Below are 22,327 nucleotides of genomic sequence, written 5' to 3' on the forward strand. Positions count from 1 at the left end.
TTTACACCTGCATGTGGGACACTGCTATTACTATCCTCTTCTCACCAGACACTGCTGATGTCATTACTTATAAAGTGTTGTCCGCCTCTCTACAAGCCAGACTTCTGCTGTGGTGCTTGCATTAAATAATGAGTTCTCTAGCTGGTGTACTTAGGTAGGGGTTCTGTTTTCACTTCAGTTAATGTTTGTGTGTTCATGCACGCGTGTGTGTGTGTGTTCAGATGGTTGCCATTTCAGAGACCATTTTACACCTGCATGTGGGACACTGCTATTACCATCATTTTCTAACCAGACACAGCTGATGTCATCAATTATAAAGTGTTGTCTGACACTCTAAAAGGCAGATTTGTGCTGTGGCACTTGTGTTAAATACAGAGTTCTGTAGTCAAAGTAGTTATGTAGGGGTTCTGTTCTCACTGCAGTCAGCTGGTGTATGTATTTGTTCAGTTTTTTGACATTCAAGAGACCATTTTACACTTGCATGTGGGACACTGCTATTACCATCCTCTTCTCACCAGACACAGCTGATGTCATCAATTATAAAGTGTTGTCCGACACAATAAAAGCCAGGCTTGTGCTGTGGCTCTTGTATTAAGTACTGTGCTATATAAATACTTAGGTAAGGGTTCTATTCTCACTGCAGTCAACAATCACTATGGTGCCAATTTTAGAACAATATGTGAGTCCACAGCTATGCCAAACAGTACTCCGAACATATCACTGTAGCATACAATGATGATGTTACTTTGTATAACATGCACTCTGACAGTATTCAAGATCAACCTGTGCTATGTCACTAACATTAACTACTGTCTTTGCAAGCTACTTTACCTACACATATAGGGGTTTTAATCTGGTAGCAGGGAACTTATGAGTTTATACATACACCTATTACTTTTGAACAATTTTGCACAGGGATGTCACACCATGTCCATGTCCTGCACTCTTCCCAATATGTTCTCCTCAGCATACAATTATGTTATCATAGTCCATAAAGTGCAACATGATAGTGGTACACTCAGACATATCTGGTGTTGTTACTATGACATTGCATGGCATTCATCTTCTATACATGCACAGGTGTAAGATTAAAGTCAGGCCTACTCTACTGGTGTGCATGTGTGTGTGAGGTGGTACATTATGATCATTGTATGATCTTTGGAATTGTTCTTCATTTCACCACCATCCTCCTTTTTCCTCTAGGCATATGACATCCTTCCTGCAGGTGAGTGGAGGATGTCTTCATGTCAAATATGTATACATACATTATGAATCAGAGTAGAGTCTTTACATAAGCCTCTGCAAGCCATCTCTAGACCACTGCATGAGTGATTGCTAATTCTGTCATGGTATGGTGCACATACCCCATATGGACAGTGGCAGGATGTAGTGCAATCCAACAAATATACACATATGCAAAATAGTCCTACTATCTTCCATCATATAGATATAGGGAATTTGTCTTCATGGTATAATAATGGCTAGGATTTCAGGTGACGCTGGCCATTAGCCTAATAATGTCCTTATTAGGACATGTGTTGTTGTAGTGGAACAGATCAACCTATGCCAGAGGGATAGATTCCTGTCCCAGAGCGTTTCCATACTCTGGAATAAACTACCTATCTATATCAAACAAAGCTCCTCATTAACACTCTTCAAGAAAAATCTTGATGATTGGATGGGAAATAGAAAATTCACCCCGGGGATCACTTCTGTGGCTCTGCTCGACAGTGGCACAGGAAAATAATTTTCTTGGGTGGCAAAAGCCAGGGTACCTTTTTGGCTGGGCTTGTATAGGCCCTAGGGCTGATAGCCTAGTACCTACCTATGAACCTATGACCCTATGAACAATTGACATGTCAATGTTGCTGTCATTGACATGTGCTACATTGAGGTGTGGATGTACTGTATGGCTACAAGAGGGTCTTACAATCTGTGATATGAGGTAATGCACTGATGGCCATTGCCACCATTGCAGTACATTTTCCTTCTATAACAGCTGTAGTAATATGCCTCCTGAGAACTGTTGACAGGGTATGATACCTTTTATGTATATTTTTGGCTTATTAGGACATGTGTTGTTGTAGTGGAAGAGATCAACCTTCTACACAGTTCACATTTTACCATCACAGTGACACTTGCAGTATAGCATAGGTGTGCATGTGTCTACATACCATCATTAAATGTTCTGTGATAGACATCAATATTAATTCATATTGATTACACGTCCAGATAAGTCTTTCCTCATATACATGTTGTTATGCTGTGATATACACAACCAGTGTATCACGTGTTTTGATGCAATTGCAGCTTTGTGGAATTCATTGTATGTACAGTTGTGTTGTTATACCCAAGGATTATTGAGGTGGTCAGCAGCACCATTGTGTGACTGTTAGCATTTGTGCTCGGGAATATTCTGCATGAGTCACAAACAACTGATCTTTAATGTGTCCTGATATGACATCAGGCCACTCAAACACAGCTTGCCCACGAAACACATGTAGGCATATGTTGTGTAAGTGATGTAAATACTTGGCAATGGTACAGTTGTGTGCATAGTAAAAGTGTGTGGAAGGTGATGAACGACCAAGGTTGTATTTGGAGGTCATTTCACAAATCATTTATTCCAATACATATGAAATGTTAAGTGGAATACACAACTTAGTCCAGATCTTTGTGTGGATGCCACCAGACATACCCAGCTGGAGATAATAGATGGTCAGCTAGCTGACAGTTTATCTCATACTTCACTCCCCTGTTACCAACAGCCATCAGCCAAAGTATACAAGCAAACATTACTCAGTTTTTATTCTCAGGAGCGCAGCTCATCTGTGCACTCTCTATGGCTAATAACAAAGAATCAATCGTCCCTGACATCATCACAGATTTCCTATAGCATGACTTAAAGCCTGACCTACCGGGCATAATTAGATCTGTACTTCAACACAGTGTCCAGGAAGCCTATATTCCAATAGAATGGTGTACAGCAACATTCTTCTTTCTGACTGGGAGGACCATCACCTGATGCATGTAGTTATAGACTCATTCTGACTCTCTTCATCTGTGAGATAGGCCAAGGAGTCATCAAAGACGTTCTTTAAAAGGACACAGGTAATATCCCTACTGTGTACCAAACCCACGTTTGATTTGTTAAGGCTACATCATGTCTGTTACATCTGTTCGCTGTCTTCAAGAAGGTTACTAAGGGCATGCATGATGACAACACTATCATCTTATGTAACTTGACCTGGCCAAGGCACTTGACAGAAATCCACAGTCAGATATTACACAGAAACTGTCTCAAGTGGCCATAGACACCTATATCATCAAGTGGGCAGACTTCTGGGTCATATTATTACACAGATAAATATGTTGCAGTGTCTGAAGTCAACTCTATCTAGAGTCCAGTGACCAGGTCCATACTTTAGGGTTCTGTGCTAGACCTTTTCCTGTCCATTATTTAGGTCCAAGACATCAAAACTGACTTACAGATCCTTTCTCCAACCACCTTTGTGAAGGACTGAAAATTATGGACAATCATTGAATCCAAATATGGTATTGGTATAATGCATACAGTTTCAACACACACAAAGGATTGCTACTACTGCCATAGGTACAGGATAGATGAAGAAAAATCATGGAGAAATTAGTGCCATTATGAAAGCAAATACACTAGATAATTACAATATAGACAGCACATACCTATGAGAAGACCAAGTGGTATGTGACCTGTGTACTTAGGTAGATTGTATGCTGAATATCCACCACATGTCCACAGTGGTGACCACTACCTTTTATGAAGCACATCTCCTTAGTATGTGTGGGACATCCACATCAAATGACATTATAGTTTCATTGTTCTCAGCCCTCATCACACCAATAATAGACTACACTGCACCTTTTTTCATGTACCTCCCAACACATTTTCCAGCGATGAGTTACTCAAGTGTACCACTTTTGCCACAGTGAGCTCCCACACATTATATCAACCATACCCAAGTATTCTTTTTGGTGCAGAAATCCCTTCATAGGTTCATAGGTTCATAGCTAGGTACTAGGCTATTGGCCCTAGGGCCTATATAAGCCTAGCCAAAAAGGTACCCTGGCTTTCACCACCCAAGAAAATTATTTTCCTGTGCTCCTGTCGAGCAGAGCCACAGGGGTGAGCCCCGGGGTGAATTTCCTATTTCCCATCCAATCAAGATTTTTCTTGAAGAGTGCTAATGAGGAGCTTTGTTTGCTATAGATAGGTAGTTTGTTCCAAAGTATGGGAAGTCTCGGGGACAGGATTCTATCCCTCCAGCATGTTCTGTTTATTGTGGTGACAAGGTTTAGGTCTCTAGAGCGTGTAGCTTGGAGGGATTGGGATTTCTTTAAGTAGAGCATGTCCAACAGCTCTGGGTGTGACATAGCTTTGTATGTTAGGCAGAGATTGCTTCTGAGTAGGCGATATGTGACAGAGTAAAGCTGGAGTTTTTTAGATGGTCTGCGTAGGACATCTGTTTGAGGCCAGTAATCCTCTTTGTGAGGTATTTCTGTGGCCTTTACAGTTGTTGTAGATGTCTTGTGAGGTACATACAAAAAGGGGCATTGTACTCTATAATGAGTCTAATGAGTGACAAGTAGAGGGGAACAATGACCTCTTTTTTTCTGGATGAGAAACCTTTTGTGATGAGGTGTCATGTAGAAGGATTTCCTGACTACTGTGGCGATGTGATTATGAAAGGAGAGACTACTGTCCACCTGTGTCCCAAGGTCTCTTATCACACTTTTGGTGTTAAGTAGACTACCACCTATGTGGTAGCTCATGGGTACAGAGTTTTTACCAAAGGGGATGGCAATGCACTTTCTGGCCTTGAGCTTGAGGCAATGGCTTTGACACCAGGCATCTGTCTCAGTGAGGCCCTTTTGTAGGATGTCCACATCGTTGGGAGTTTCGATTATGGCTCCTAGTTTGCAGTCATCTTTGAACTTCATTAGCCAAAGACCTTCTGTGTTAGCCTGCACTTCAGAAAAGTAGATACCAAACAGGAGAGGACCCAGGACTGAACCCTGTAGTACTCCACTTGTCACTGGTCTGAAGTCGGATTTGGAGTCTGCTACTTTCACAGTGTGGGTTCTGTCAGTGAGCCAGTTGGCAACTCATCTTGTGACATAGGGATTTATACCTAGTTTAGTAAATTTATCTATAATTCCAGAGTGGGGGATGGTGTCAAAAGCCTTGGTGAGATCTAGATAGGCTGTGTGAACCACCTTACCCTCGTCTGTGGCTTTGGTGACTGCTTCAAAGACTGCTATCAGGTTTAGGAGACATGATCTGCCTTTTGCAAACCAGAACTAGGTGGGGTCCAGAGTTTGGAGATTACCAATGTCTTTGTTTACAAGTTACATGATAATACATTCCATGACCTTGCAGACCAGGCTCATTAGGCTAATTGGGTGATGGTTCCCTGGGTCCATTTTGGCTCCCCCTTTGTGGAGTGGGATAACCGTCGCTGTGCGCCATTCACTGGGCACAAAGCCTGAGGTGAGACTATGATTGAACATGGTGCTTAGGTGGGGTGCCAGTTTATTCTGTAGTTTGTGTAGAATGCAGCCTGCGATGTAGTCAGATCCCATGGATGCTGTGTTCTTGGCTTTGGAGAGTGTGGTTTTTACCTATGCAGCCGTGATTACAGGAACTTTGTATTCTTCCGGTTTAGAGATGGGACAAGATGCATGTCTGATATGTGTTACTGTGATACACACAGTAAATACATAGCTGTTAGACAACATTGATGGCATGGGTTACATTTGTGAAAGTGTTGACTGTGGCATTTATATGACATGCACACCTGTCAAATAGCCAGGATTGCTCATAATTTCAAATACAGGTGTAACAGTGTCAATCCTAACACCTCCACCAGATATTAAATTTTGAGGAAGGTGTGCTTGATTCCCCTCAAAGATTGCTGATGAATCATAATAACTGTACAAGAGTGTTCTTGCAGAAACATCTATGATCATTCACAATCACCTATGTGTTATGTCAAAGACATTGGATTACTGGTGGTAGTATTCTGATATTGTCCATAATTGTGTGTGCTTCTGTTTACTGTTGCCCATGAGCCTGCTATTATGTGTCCCACTTGGTTGAGACCTATGCTGACATTACATTTATATTCAGGAAATTCATTTTGTACAGCTTCACAATATGCACTTAACCCCTATTGTTTATACCATCCCTGATAAATGTCCTCTTAATTGTTCATGTCATGATGCTTATATCACAAAGAATCTTCTCCATTTATATGTCACCATTTTGTGACAGTCACATAATATACAATAACTGTGCAATCCATACTGTATCATGAAGATATGTGATTAGTGTTCACGCTACAACTTTCTTCGCTGACATGCCCTCATCTGCTGTACATTATCATGTTCCACACATTCTCTTCCCCCGTGTTCATTCCTACAATTCATCTGTGTCCCTTTTCAATACACACACTTCTCCTATTTATTTATAATGCAGTCTATCATCCTTACTGATAATTTACACAACTGTTATTTAGTATGCCTGAAACAGGTTTTCACAATACTCTGCATTGTATACACTTTTATGTAATGTGTTGGAACTATATACATTGCTTTATTAATAACCCTGGTAGTCATTGTTACTTTCCGTGCAATTCTGCTGACTTAGTTTGCCCGTAGGTAAACAGGTGCACATGTCTGGAGGTGTTCATGTTGCTTTACACAATTTCCTGGCTGGCAACACCATTGCTGGCCACAAAATCACACTTGTTTACATTTTAAAGCTGTGTGCAACATGCATATGTAATTAGCACTGCTGCTCACCAAGAAAATGTGTAAACTTCATGTTAATAAACTCCCTAAGCCTACATGGAGTTTGTTGAATCCCCAGTTATATCTATTCCATAAACTTGTGTGAGGGCACAGCTCATGAGATTAAATCAGCCAGGAACAGTCTTATGATTAGGTCAACTTGGTGACCGCTTAGAGTGCTTTGCTTGCAGGGGCATTCTTTTCATATTTATTTATTTTTAGATCAATAAAAAAGTCTAAAAAAAGTTTAAAAAAATAAAGACATAAATAAAGCACACACACTAAAAGAAAATGTAAGTGTTTTAGAGGGGCATTGCTCTGGCTGTAGTTTGCTTGACATTCAAGTCATATCTAGTTAGTCTTGAATTTTGCAAGGTCACAGATGAGATCTTTTTTAACAAGAAAAGATGAATGGTGTCAATACCAATGCTGTTGCCAATGAAGATTAATCTCTAATGCCTGGCTTTGCTAACTAACTGTAATAGTCAACAATTTACCAGCAAATAAAATATTTTAAAAGGGAAAAGGTCAAAAGTATAAGACAACATCAGGGACATTCGGCAGAATTCTGGACAGCTGACATGAGAGGAATGGCATGATGAGATTGAAGACAGAAGTGAGACAAGTATTATTACTATTATTTATTTATTTTTACAGTGATACTAGCAGTGATCAATCAGATATTTTTTGGCATTATTTCTGGCTTTGTGATTTGTGTGGAGCAATTTGGAATATTGCAATGTGTGGCATATTGGCAACTTATTTATGTGGAGGTGAAACAATATTCCATAGCTATAAAACTGATGGGTGGGCTTGAGGTGGCTGGATGAAAGTAACTGATGATATAGTCATTTTCTCAGTTTGTTTAAAAGTCACTGTCTTACTTTGAAGGACTAATGTGCATTTGTGAGAAGTAAGATGGATTTCTTAACTGGGCACAATCTGCACAGACAGAGTTGGTAGAATTGATGTGGCTGTCTGTCTGAGGAGGAAAATGACTAGCTGCCTACTGCTGCTGTCTGATTACTATTTTGGATTTTCAGGACTAACGTGAGTTGTCTGAATCAATACTTTAATGTACAGAAACTGTTTGTTTAGAATAAAAGTGAAATACATTACATGGCCATCATCTTTTATCACAATTAGAGACCTGAATTGTATGTAGAAGTGACTATAACTGGTTGGCGGGGGATGTCTGGATGAAAGTAACCGATTCTCTTGTCACATGCTCAATTTAACAGTCTCTCTCTCTCTCTCTCTCTCTCTCACTCAAAAAAGGGATAAAATGCATCACAGAATACTTATACTTCCAGATCTTGTTTGGACTGATGTTGCTGTACTTGTGTGGTAGGCTGGGGACAGTCATTATTCCTTTAACATTTCTCCCAAACCACAGAGGTCACTATATCTTATGTTGGGCTGGGGACAGTGTGACCATTACCTCTTTAACTTTATTAACAAACTTCAAGGGGGTGCACAGAGGATCCCTGTAAAATGTACATGAGCACTGTCTAGAAGTAACAAGTTGGAAATATATATATTTTTCATTTTCCTGACAGTCAAACATTTGATATGCGTATACCTTGTGATATCAGACGGGTACACAGAAGGTGGCTGTCTTTTTGGGCTGGAGGATGAGGATGCATGCTATATATTCATATGACAGAGAAAGCTTGAAATATATGTCTGTGGCATTTGTACCTTAATTTTCATGCCAATTTAACACCAGAGTAGATACACAGAAAGTGACTACCTATTTTGAGGAGAGGAGGGGAGAGGCAGGTACTATTACCACATATTATTTATGTATCCTCGGAAGCATTTGTCTTCCCAGTTTATTGTGAAGTGGTACCTTTTTCCCTAGGGCACCTCCTTACCCAAAGTCAGCCATGAAATCACCCTACTGTATTTTCAGATCTTAGTTCTATTCACTTTGGATGGAAGACCTGAGAAATACTGCAAACCTTGACAGTCCTCAGTACAACTGTCACTGAATGTTCTGTTAAAACGGCTTCCAGGAGTTAACAAATTGCAAGATATTAATGACATTCACACCTCCAGGCTGGTCAAACAGTATGACGCACAGGAGACACTCCAGATGCACTTAACTGTTGACAAGATCCCTATTCAAATCATATCTAGCTACAGGCCCCCAACTTTGACTCAAGATGCCCACTCTGCCTATCTGGACCTCTTCAAATCTATCAAGATTCAACCCTTTATCCTGATCCTGGGCAACTTTAACTATCCAACCATAGACTAGAAGAACTACTTATGCCAAAACACAAATGCCCAGAGATTCCTTGATTTTGTCAATGCAAATGCCTTGGGCCAGCTGGTCGATACCTCCACAAGTGGTGATAATATCTTGGACTTGATATTAACCAACATGAGTAAGCACTGCAGCATTCATACAGTGTCATCCTCCCTGGTAAGATCCGACCAGAAAGTGGTCACTTTCAAAGCCACCATCGCCCCTCCCCCTCCCCCCGTTAGCTAGGGTCAAACAAAAAACTTCTCCAAAGTTGATTACAACCTCCTGAGAGAAGGTATAAACTGCTTCACAGCCCCCTCTCCCTCCATAAGAACTGGCACATATGTCCAGACCTACTATATGATCATTTATATAGCTGCATGGAATCAGGAATACCAGACAGGACAAAATCCTCCTCAAGGAAGAGTAAACCTATCTAGTGGACATCTGCAATAAATAAACTCTATAATAAAAGGAAAAAGTTGCTGTCTAGGACCAAGAAGGAGCAGGTGCCTAATTGGAAGCAATCTCTCCTTAACCTGAACAAGCAAATAAGAGCACCAGTAAAACACTCCAAAGCAAACTTTGAGTCCAAACTGGCCACATCTACTAAAGACAATCATAAGGACTTCTTCACATATGTCCACAATCTCAAAGGAAGCACTCAGATCTGCTCAGAACTGATGGTCAAGGACACCACAAATGCCATAGATATAACCAACCTTCAGGCAGACAAGTTCAGTGAAAACTTCACCCCTCTGTCCCCCCAGTCAGTAAATCAGTATATCCTGAGCACCAGCCACCCTCCCCTTATCTCTAGGAAGCAAGTCATCACTGTCTTCTCAAAGGCAAAAAATACAACCTCCATGGGACCTGATAACATCCCAGGCTGCATCCTACATGAATAAAAAAACAAAAACAATACGAAACCGCAAACTGAAAAATTTTAACTGTGAATTTTTACTGGAGCTTCCCTTGAAGGTGCAAGCCGAGGTACCAGGAAGCTCCAGTAAAAATTCACAGTTAAAATTTATCATTTTGCGGTTTCGTATTTTTGTTGCAAACTACATGAATTCAGGCAGGAACTTAGTGATGTGGTCATCCTCCAAGAGAGTCTTACTCAAACAAATGACAGAAACATGGCCACAAACTGAATGACAAAAAATGCAACATCATCCCCTTTTAGGAGAGTGATGTCCCCACAAATTATCACATTAATAACAAGGTCCTAAGCACGCAATCAGTCGTGTGGGACTTGGGCATCAAGGTTGATAGCAAACTGACTTTTGACCATCATATTGCCTCTGTAGTATGAAAAGCTTTCTATATGGCCCACCTCATTAGTAAAGGTATCTCATCCAGGGACAAGGAGGTCATAACATCCCTGTATTCTTCCCCTATAAGACCCATTATTGAGTACAATGCCCCATTCGGCATGTACCTCACAAAGCATATGCAGCAGCTGGAGAGACCACAGAGGTTCTTCACCAGGAGATCCAGGGCCTCAAACATCTACCCTATACAGATAGGCTAAAAGCCCTGTCCCTCTACTCTGTCTCATACAGACTCCTCAGTGGTGACCTCAGTCTGGCATACAAAGCAATCTCAGAACTCACCTTGATAAGACTGCTGCACATCCACAAGTTAAGTTCCACTCAAGTAACCCACACGCATGACCTCTACCTGGTCTGTGACATCAATAGGACTTGGTGGGACAGATTTGTATCCCAGAGACTCCCCCTTCTGTGGATCAGACTCCCTCTCTGCATCAAGCAGAGCACCTCATTAACCCTTTTTAAGTGCAACCTGGATAACTGGATGGGGAACAGAGAATACACCCCTTGGATTCCACCTGTATCCTTGCTGGAGAGGGGCATCAGGTGCTGACTTGGAACACGGGCTAAGCTTGTAAGGACCCCAGGGCCAATAGTCTAGTAACTTCTTATGATCCTAAGATAATTTAAGCTTTTTTACAAAATCTTTTGTTGGTTTTCAATTCCTGGCCTGGTTACTCTCCCATCTTCCCTTCCACAGCCAGCTAGAGTATCATATGTCCTGCCTTCAAAGTTCAGGTCATTAGTCACATCTGCATAACAATATACTTACCCTGGTCTGCCATTATGTGTTCCCTCCTGCCTCTCCTTACTCCTTCTATCTGAGTAGCACCTTCCCATAAAATACAAAATGCAAGTGTTAGCTCACTGCATAAATAAATCTAACTACTCTCCTGAAGATGTGAAATGTTCATTCTGAAATGCATATTGACTGCACACATGGCTATCTTTACATGTAGCCATACAGTTTTAGCATCAAGTCAACTGTATTATTTCAAGCATTTATTTACATAATTTTGAAGTGTTTCTGTATGCTTATTAATGAGTACTTTGCAGACCTCTAATGTAAGCCTTTACTTCCTGTAAGTATTGCTTTATTGTTTATACATATTAGTAAACATTTGCATTATGGAATATTTTGGAGGTTACTCATTGCATTCCTTATAAAGCACAACTGAATGACAATTGTCACTGTCCCCAGCCCCATGCACAGTTGTCCTGTTCAGATAATGTTAACAGTGGGCACTGCTAAAATCATTTAAACTCACTCTTATATAACCTTCTGAATGTCATTTGCAAAGGGAAAATAACTTATTGCAGGCAGCATGTGTTGCACCATGGTCTTTTTTAGCCGTTTAATGCTAAATGAGCAACAGAATGAATTTAGCCCATCACAGCTATTTTAATTCTATTAAACTTGTTTTGGGGTGAGTAGTTAACTCAGTTTCCAGACTGTGCATGCTTATATTTATATATTTCTTGTAAGCAACCCGCCATGCCCACTGTTCATTTCTGCATTTCCCCCAAAATCATGCAGATATGTGCACAACTCACTGACACGTGCTTACTGAAAGAGTACTACGAACCACAAAGTACTGACCACATCTCTAGTGTGTGATTCTAAGGTATCTAATGGGGGACCATTGTATGGGCTACTGAAAGGTCATGACCCCCAGTAGTTGTGCCAACAAATTTACAACAAAGACACCATATAGCAAATAACTGATCACACACCAACAATGTACTTACAAACTATAGTACAAAATGCAACTATATCTAAGGCAATGCTGCAACCACAATGGACTAACCAAAACACCACAACTCAGGCTACTTCACCAATAACCATGTCAGCAAGCATGGGATACTGACAGACCCTACATACATGTAATATACCACACAAACAAAATCAGCACCACACACACACACACACACACACACACACACACACACACACACACACACACACACACACACACACACACACACACACACACACGTCAGTCAAAATTCCTGGAAACTGTGAAATGGATACTTAAGGCCAAAAAAGAAATTATATTTTGTTTTTTTATGTGCAGCTAACCCAGTGTTCCTGGAAAGAGGTTACATTGCAAAAGTAAAGGAAAAATAGAGGAGAAAAATCAGAGAAATAGAAAAAAAATATGTCAAATATCACAGATGGCAATTTAAGGTCATTAGTTGACTGAATACAAACAAAACAATATGTAAATAAGAAAACACTGAGTGAATTGGAAAATGAAGCAAAGAAAATGAAGTATTAAGAGAGAAAAAAGACCACAGGTATCTGCAATATTAAAGAGAGAGAGAGGAATTTACCTGAGAAAAGAAGCAAGACCTAAAATAGGGCAGTCCATACACTGAAAATAAATCAAAGTTAACTAGTAATTGTAAATCAAAGTTAAAAATATTTGAAGATACATATAGTCAAAGGCACTCAGACATGATAAATGTTACAGAGAGAATAGCTGCCCAGAAGTCTAATGCAGTGACAAGTAAGCAGTTTGACACAGAAATCGAGGAAACCGACAATGATTGATAGATCATTTATGGCTTGAAGGATAATGGAACAGCTGCTGGACTTGATATAAACGGATAAATATAATAATATGTATGAGAGACAGAGGCTGCCAATTGTGAATAAGGCAAGAATTGTCAACAAATTAGTAAGCCACATTAAAAAGGTATTGAATAGTAACAAAATACTGCGGAACTAAGCGAAGCAAGTGAACTCACTTAGTATAACACCAAAATCTTTATTATATAGTATATATCACAGATAAGTGCTTTCGCTAGGTAGCTTCATGAGATCTTACATTTTATCCCAAATAACACTCATCATATATCAAAGGCATTCAATTAATCAATTAAAACAATTAAATAGCATTTAAATATCACAAAAAATAAAATGAAATACAGTACATTAAGCACTTTCATCTGTCAAGCAGACTTCTTCAGAATAAATTTTAATGTACTGTATTTCATTTTATTTTTTGTGATATTTAAATAAAATCTTTTAGTCCGAGTCAAGATCCAGCTGCTTGTTTACCAGCACCAGACAATTTCTACACACACACACACACACACACACACACACACACACACACACACACACACACATCCATGAACTGTAGGGCTCTGCATATCTCTCCATAAAGTGGGGCTGCAGTGGATATGACAGAGTAAACTACTGAAGGATATCAACTCAGGGCACCATCTCAGCTGATGCAGCTAGCCCCCTGCATTGATACCTATGTTCACCTCAGAAGGGCAGCAAACACACACACATGCACAAACTGTACTGGATAACCAGGAAGCAGTGGCCACTTCTTTGCAGAACAGTACTGAATAGTTAATGTGGACAAAAGCAACTGCTGTCTGGTCCATACCTCACTATCTAGAGCTGAAACCTGGTATACTGACACCTGATGCCCATCATCTGCCCAACAGTTTCATGTTTGTCCACTGCTGCTTCGTGTTTTCTCATTACACTGTGGCAAGCACAGAGAGAGAGAGACACACACACACACACACACACACACACACACACACACACACACACACACACACACAATCACAGTTTTCAATTACTCTAAAAATACAGACACATATGCATTGCACACCTTCTGTCACAATCACCCAGAAATACACAGATCTTCAGCAACACATGCACGAGCACACACACACACACACACACACACACACACACACACACACACACACACACACACACACACGTATATATACCTTCTTCTACACTACAGCCACCTACACATGCACATACATGTACACATACCTTTTTCTAAATCACAGCCACCTACATATGCACATACATGCATACATACCTTCTTCTATACCACAGCCACCTGAACATGCTCATACATGCACATATATGTATACATACCTTCTTTTGCACCACAACCACACACACCTGCACACACAAACACACATACACAGTAAATACCTGATAACTATATGTCATTGCCCACAGCTCACTGAGTGACACAGTGATGCCACACTTAAAGAGGACCACTGCATATGACTCATGTCTCCTCAAGTGCAGACTAGCTGTTTTACAAAACTCAGTGTTTTAAAACTGACTGGTCACACTTACAGCAACAAGCTTGCATTAGTGTGCTTGTGCTCAACAGTTCTCAGTTGCACCAGAAATTCCTTGTAAAATATCACTTATATCTAAATGAAAATATGTGGATATGGACTCTTACTTGATTTTGAAGTTTAATTCCAGAAGAATAATACTTGCCCACACTCCTTTGCTTTCACTGTCCAAATGTTCCCTTTTCCCTGAAGAGTGTGTGCTAAATTATGTCATTACCAATGCTGAAGATTTTCCTTAGAACAATTTCTGAAGATTATCAAAAATGTATCAGCGTCACTGTCCACACCCCTTGTCATGGTGACTGGCACAAGCCCACACCCCTGGTCATGGTGACTGACACAAGCCCATACCCCTGGTCATGGTGACTGGCACAAGCCCATATCCCTGGTGATGGTGACTGGCAGCGTGCAAGACTACATTTGCATGAAGCTTATTGGCTAACTGGTACAGCCAGTTCCATTTCCCAGGGAAGCTAAGGGGTGCTGACTGCTCCCTCTTCAAGCAGTTAGTTAAAATTGGGTTATAGAGGTCATAAGGTCTTATCCCTCATGCTATGGATGAGTACTGTAATGCAGGTTTTGAGCTACAGATGGTGAGACAAATCAGGCACTGAAGTGAAAGCTTACAGTGTATGAGTATTGTGAAAGTGAAAAGAGTGACGGCACTGGTGATTAAGTGTGCATATTTATATAATTCACAGAGTGAGCTTATATGTGTGCTTGTGTGTCTGGTGTCTTTGTATAATTTTGTATAGCTATATCTATCTGTATATCTATCTAGATATATATATATATATATATATATATATATATATATATATATATATATATATATATATGTGTGTGTGTATAATATATACACACACGTGTGTGTATACATACTACAAGGATCTGTCCTTTTATATATATATATATGTATATATATATATATATATATATATATATATATATATATATATATATAAATATAAATAAATAAATAATAGATATATATGCACATAGACATACACAAGCACAGACAGACACACAGACACACACAAAGATATATTTGCAACAGTTCTCTTCTGACAATACAGATGATTGACATGACATCTATTCTGTACATATGGTCTCCTCAGCTGGAAGATATTTACTTGCAGATATAGAAACATCTAGCACAGAGTGTGTATATGAGGCGAGAGCAAAATGGAGAACTGTGGAGCACAGCTGGTGTGTCACCTGCTTATTGCCCTACTGAGGAGACATAGGTGTGAGTACAGGGGGATCTTCCAGAAGAGTAACAAAAAAAGATTTTGCCTTTACTGTAGAAAGCTGAATAGTACAATGGCCAGAACACACCAGATCCACTCTCTGCAAAAAAAAAAAAAAAAACCCATGCTGAAGTGTCTTTTTGTACCAGATTTTCAGTACAGAAGACAAAGAATGCAGAAACTCTCAATCATGTCATCAAACACTTTGCATCCAGGGTGGCTGCCCCCTTCTCCCAACCCTTGCTGCGTTACTGTCCTGAGTGGACATCCTTTAACAGCTTATGTCTCCTGTAGCCATTGCAACTTTGCTTTGTGGAGAAGTGGACAAAGTTCATCAGTTTTGTGTTTTGTGTATATGTGTATGAGAGTGTGTCACCTTGTGCAGCTGTGTGAAGGTGTGTCTTTATATGTCAGGTGTGGCTGTTAGCCATGGTTCAGTAAAATGCATTGGAAAACTGTGGTAATACCTGACTGACACCCTGGTGGTAGTCAGAGTGTCAGTATAGCTGGTCAGCTGTCATTACTACCAGCTTCCAGCCTCAGTATAGATAAGGTCCCCATTAAGCACTGAAGAAGCAAAACTGATTTTTGCTTAAGTTTCAGACTGTTCATTCTTATAGCACGAATGACTGTTGATTTTTTATTTATCTTGTAATTGTTAGCTGGGTAGGTGGGCAAGTCCAAAGACCCTTTTCAGCCATGACCCAAGCTAAATAGACAACTAGTACCTCTACAGTATTACACTGGGTTGAAATGGCTAGGCTTAAAATGACCTCCGGATCAATAGCCTAGTAATCTGTTATGATCCTGTGATCCTATGAACTGTAGAGTACAAAAACACATAGAAAGCATTACGAGAAAGAAAAGAAAATGTACAATTACATTAAAGAACCTACTACAAAGGAACTATACAGTCAAATAAGAGACAATTCAAACCCTGTATAGAACCCTACACATAATAATAATAATAAAAAAATATAAAACAAGCAATTAGATAAAATATAGCACAGAATCTATATAGTGTAATAAAGTGCTCTTTGAATTATTCACACCACAGAATGAAACTAGTTAATATGAACACCCAATAAAAAATCTGAAATGCAAAGGCCTAATACAATGAGATGTTTTATGGTCATCCAGTATCCATAAAGCAGTTACATTTGTGTTCTTGATAAAGTGGGTACCTAGATATGTTTTGAAAAGTTTAACAATTAATTTGACTAATAGTTTCAGGTACAAAATTCAGGTAGTATAGAGAATTTTGGAAAATGACCTCTCTAAAATGGTAAGAGTAAAGGGTTTTCTGCCACAAGGTCTCCCTTTGTTGGAAACAAAATTCACAAGAAATCACCACCTCCCCTCAGGTCTGACTGACAAACTTCTAACACAGAAAAAAAGAAACTTCTTAAAATTGGGACCACACCACTGAATGTTTAAACAAGGCATTATTAATGTCACCACTTTTTATGCTATACAAATGCTCACGTATTCTTGTTTTTAAACTTCTAGTGGTCATTCCTATATAAAAGGAGGTACAGCTGTCACAAAAACTAATATAAATCACCCCCTTTGTATTACAATTGACATACTGTGGAACTTCTAAGGTTTATCCATAGAGTCTACCATAATATAGGGGCCCTGTGAGATGAATCTACATATTGCATCCATGACAGGAACATCCCTTTGTTTGTGTAACACTACCTTCCTTAGTTTTGTTGTAGTTCTTAGCTTCAAAGGCTCTTTTTATATTATAATTATTTCTTAGTACAAAAAGGGGTTGTTCCCCCATTATGTGCCCGATGTCCATTACCTTGCAAAATTCTCCAATTTTTTTCTCACTACTTGTTTAATATCTCCACTATCAATGGTCATGTCCAAAGAACAAACCACTTTTTTATTAAATTCATCTTTATATGTCTCCAAAATACCCAAATTGTTTTTGTTATTTAAGATGGCTTGATATTCTGTACTACGTTTTTCCACCACCTCTCTTTTTGTGTCCTCTAAGGACTTGAAATCATATCCTCTGTTAATGAACATATTAGAAATGAATTCTAGTTCTTCATGAAAATCTTTAATCGTTGGTGGTCATTCGACTGGCTCTTATAAATTGCCCTTTTGGAATATTCTTTTTAACATGAAATGGATGACCACTTTTAAAATGTACATACCCATTTGTAAAGGTCTCCTTCCTAAAAATGCCACTTTGAAATCTGGATTCAACTGAATCCCACCAGAACAAAATGTCTAAAAAACTAATTTTCAAAACCTGTTTCTCCTTGGTAAACTTTAAAATTCAACTGTGTTGTTAATGGCTACCAAAAATTCATTAACTGTTTAGTTTGTTTCCTTGAATAACAAAACCAGATCGTCCACAAATCTATAATATAATAGAATATTAAAATTATATCTTAACGGTCTAAGAAATTCATCTTCCCACCATGACATCACCAAATTGGCATAAGATGGAGCTGCGGGGGAACCCATAGCCACCCCTCTTTTTTGCCTATAATATTTATCCCCAAAAATAAAATAGTTATGATTTAATAAAATGTCCAGAAACCTACAAATAGTAGAAATCTTTCCATTTTCAAACTTTCTGTTTTTACTCAAAAACTGGCGTATGGCTTCAACCCCCTCCTCATGGGGAATACATGTGTATAAAGATTGGACATCCAAACTAAAGATGATATGCTGCTTGGGATCAAATAATTCACTCTCACTAAACACCTTAAGTTTTTCCAAAAAGTGCCAGGAATCCTTTATGTATGATTCCTGTTGGGTCACTAAAGGTCCTAAGGTGGCATCTATGACTAAAGAAATTCCTTCAGTCACAGAGTGGGCTGAGGAAACAATTGGTCTAAAAGGTGGATCCACTAAACATTTATGTGTCTTCGGTATCCCGAAGAAAATCCCTACTCTTGGATTTGGGTTCCAACAAAAATCATACACCTTAAAATTGATTTCGTTAGACATAAGTGCATCATACAAAAATGAATGGATCTCCTTAAATTTTTGTTTTATTTCATAAAACGGAATCACCTCATATTCCTCCGTGTTATTTAACATTTCTTGCATTTTGAATCTATATCTTTCTTGTGACATTATCACTAGATTCCCACCTTTGTCACTTTTCATGTATCTAAAAGTCTCGTTATTCTTCCGTAACTCATTGAAAGCTTTTCTTTCCCTAAAGGTTAGATTATGACTGACCCTAGTGTTTCTATCTAACATTATTTCCAAATCTTGTATACACATCTCTTCAAACACCTTCAAGGTATGATTTAACTGTGGATTAAAGGTAGATGGTTTAATAAGACAATTTTCTGTTAAGGGGATGTCATGCATTAAATAGTGTAAGTTTAATTTTCTCACATATTTCTTTATATCCACTATGGTTTTGCTGTAATCTGCTTTTTTTGTTGGTACAAAGTTTAAACCAAGTTTCAAAACATAAGTTTCATACTGATCAAAAACTTTATCTGTTAAATTAATAATTTCAAAGTCATTGTTCTCTAGGTTTCGTCTGCTGAAGAGCTGGACCCCAGGAATGTGCGACTCCTGGTAGAAATTGTCCTTTTTTCTAAAGGTGTTTTCTTGCCAAAAAAATTCGATGTTTTTAAATTCTTTTGATTAGTTGCTTTATTACCAATAATGACTTTGCCTTGGTTGGTATTATTATCATTAAGTTCATTCGTGGGCCATCAACGACAAGGCTCCTGACTCCTTGGGGGCCGAATCCAGTAACAATAATCCCACGAATGAACTTAATGATAATAATATCAACCAAGGCAAAGTCATTATTGGTAATAAAGCAACTAATCAAAAGAATTTAAAAACATCGAATTTTTTTGGCAAGAAAACACCTTTAGAAAAAAGGACAATTTCTACCAGGAGTCGCACATTCCTGGGGTCCAGCTCTTCAGCAGACGAAACCTAGAGAACAATGACTTTGAAATTATTAATTTAACAGATAAAGTTTTTGATCAGTATGAAACTTATGTTTTGAAACTTGGTTTAAACTTTGTACCAACAAAAAAAGCAGATTATAGCAAAACCATAGTGGATATAAAGAAATATGTGAGAAAATTAAACTTACACTATTTAATGCATGACATCCCCTTAACAGAAAATTGTCTTATTAAACCATCTACCTTTAATCCACAGTTAAATCATACCTTGAAGGTGTTTGAAGAGATGTGTATACAAGATTTGGAAATTATGTTAGATAGAAACACTAGGGTCAGTCATAATCTAACCTTTAGGGAAAGAAAAGCTTTCAATGAGTTACGGAAGAATAATGAGACTTTTAGATACATGAAAAGTGACAAAGGTGGGAATCTAGTGATAATGTCACAAGAAAGATATAGATTCAAAATGCAAGAAATGTTAAATAACACGGAGGAATATGAGGTGATTCCGTTTTATGAAATAAAACAAAAATTTAAGGAGATCCATTCATTTTTGTATGATGCACTTATGTCTAACGAAATCAATTTTAAGGTGTATGATTTTTGTTGGAACCCAAATCCAAGAGTAGGGATTTTCTTCGGGATACCGAAGACACATAAATGTTTAGTGGATCCACCTTTTAGACCAATTGTTTCCTCAGCCCACTCTGTGACTGAAGGAATTTCCTTAGTCATAGATGCCACCTTAGGACCTTTAGTGACCCAACAGGAATCATACATAAAGGATTCCTGGCACTTTTTGGAAAAACTTAAGGTGTTTAGTGAGAGTGAATTATTTGATCCCAAGCAGCATATCATCTTTAGTTTGGATGTCCAATCTTTATACACATGTATTCCCCATGAGGAGGGGGTTGAAGCCATACGCCAGTTTTTGAGTAAAAACAGAAAGTTTGAAAATGGAAAGATTTCTACTATTTGTAGGTTTCTGGACATTTTATTAAATCATAACTATTTTATTTTTGGGGATAAATATTATAGGCAAAAAAGAGGGGTGGCTATGGGTTCCCCCGCAGCTCCATCTTATGCCAATTTGGTGATGTCATGGTGGGAAGATGAATTTCTTAGACCGTTAAGATATAATTTTAATATTCTATTATATTATAGATTTGTGGACGATCTGGTTTTTGTTATTCAAGGAAACAACGAAACAGTTAATGAATTTTTGGTAGCCATTAACAACACAGTTGAATTTTTAAAGTTTACCAAGGGAGAAACAGGTTTGAAAATTAGTTTTTTAGACATTTTGTTCTGGTGGGATTCAGTTGAATCCAGATTTCAAAGTGGCATTTTTAGGAAGGAGACCTTTACAAATGGGTATGTACATTTTAAAAGTGGTCATCCATTCCATGTTAAAAAGAATATTCCAAAAGGGCAATTTATAAGAGCCAGTCGAATGACCACCAACGACAAAGATTTTCATGAAGAACTAGAATTCATTTCTAATATGTTCATTAACAGAGGATATGATTTCAAGTCCTTAGAGGACACAAAAAGAGAGGTGGTGGAAAAACGTAGTACAGAATATCAAGCCATCTTAAATAACAAAAACAATTTGGGTATTTTGGAGACATACAAAGATGAATTTAATAAAAAAGTGGTTTGTTCTTTGGACATGACCATTGATAGTGGAGATATTAAACAAGTAGTGAGAAAAAATTGGAGAATTTTGCAAGGTAATGTGGACATCGGGCATATAATGGGGGAACAACCCCTTTTTGTACTAAGAAATAATTATAATATAAAAAGAGCCTTTGAAGCTAAGAACTACAACAAAACTAAGGAAGGTAGTGTTACACAAACAAAGGGGATGTTCCCTTGTCATGGATGCAATATGTGTAGATTCATCTCACAGGGCCCCTATATTATGGTAGACTCTATGGATAAAACCTTAGAAGTTCCACAGTATGTCAATTGTAATACAAAGGGGGTGATTTATATTAGTTTTTGTGACAGCTGTACCTCCTTTTATATAGGAATGACCACTAGAAGTTTAAAAACAAGAATACGTGAGCATTTGTATAGCATAAAAAGTAGTGACATTAATAATGCCTTGTTTAAACATTCAGTGGTGTGTCCCAATTTTAAGAAGTTTCTTTTTTCTGTGTTAGAAGTTTGTCAGTCAGACCTGAGGGGAGGTGATTTCAGGAATTTTGTCGAACAAAGGGAGACCTTGTGGCAGATTCGTCTGAGATCTGACCGACCCCCAGGTCTGAATGATTCCATTAATATCAAATGTTTTTTAAAGAATAAAAAATTAGCTATAGACAAGAACACAGTAACTGAATTTTTTATTTAGGCTGTTTTTTTAAGAAAAACTAATTTTATGTTTATTGGATAATTGAGTGTTAATGAATTGGGTATTTAAGCAATGTTTGTGGATTTTGTAATGCATTCTGAAGAAGTTTTACTGGCGTATGAAGTAAAGTTTATTACGCTATTTGTGTGTACTTGTGGTTTTTACCATACAACGTTCCTCCACGTTATCATCACAGCTGCTGAACACACCAGATCCACTCTCTGCAAAAAAAAAAAAAAAAAAAAAAAACATGCTGAAGT

This window comes from Protopterus annectens, chromosome 8.part0 (assembly GCF_019279795.1).
Source record: "Protopterus annectens isolate FY-2018-M chromosome 8.part0, PAN1.0, whole genome shotgun sequence".
Lineage (NCBI taxonomy): Eukaryota > Metazoa > Chordata > Ceratodontiformes > Protopteridae > Protopterus > Protopterus annectens.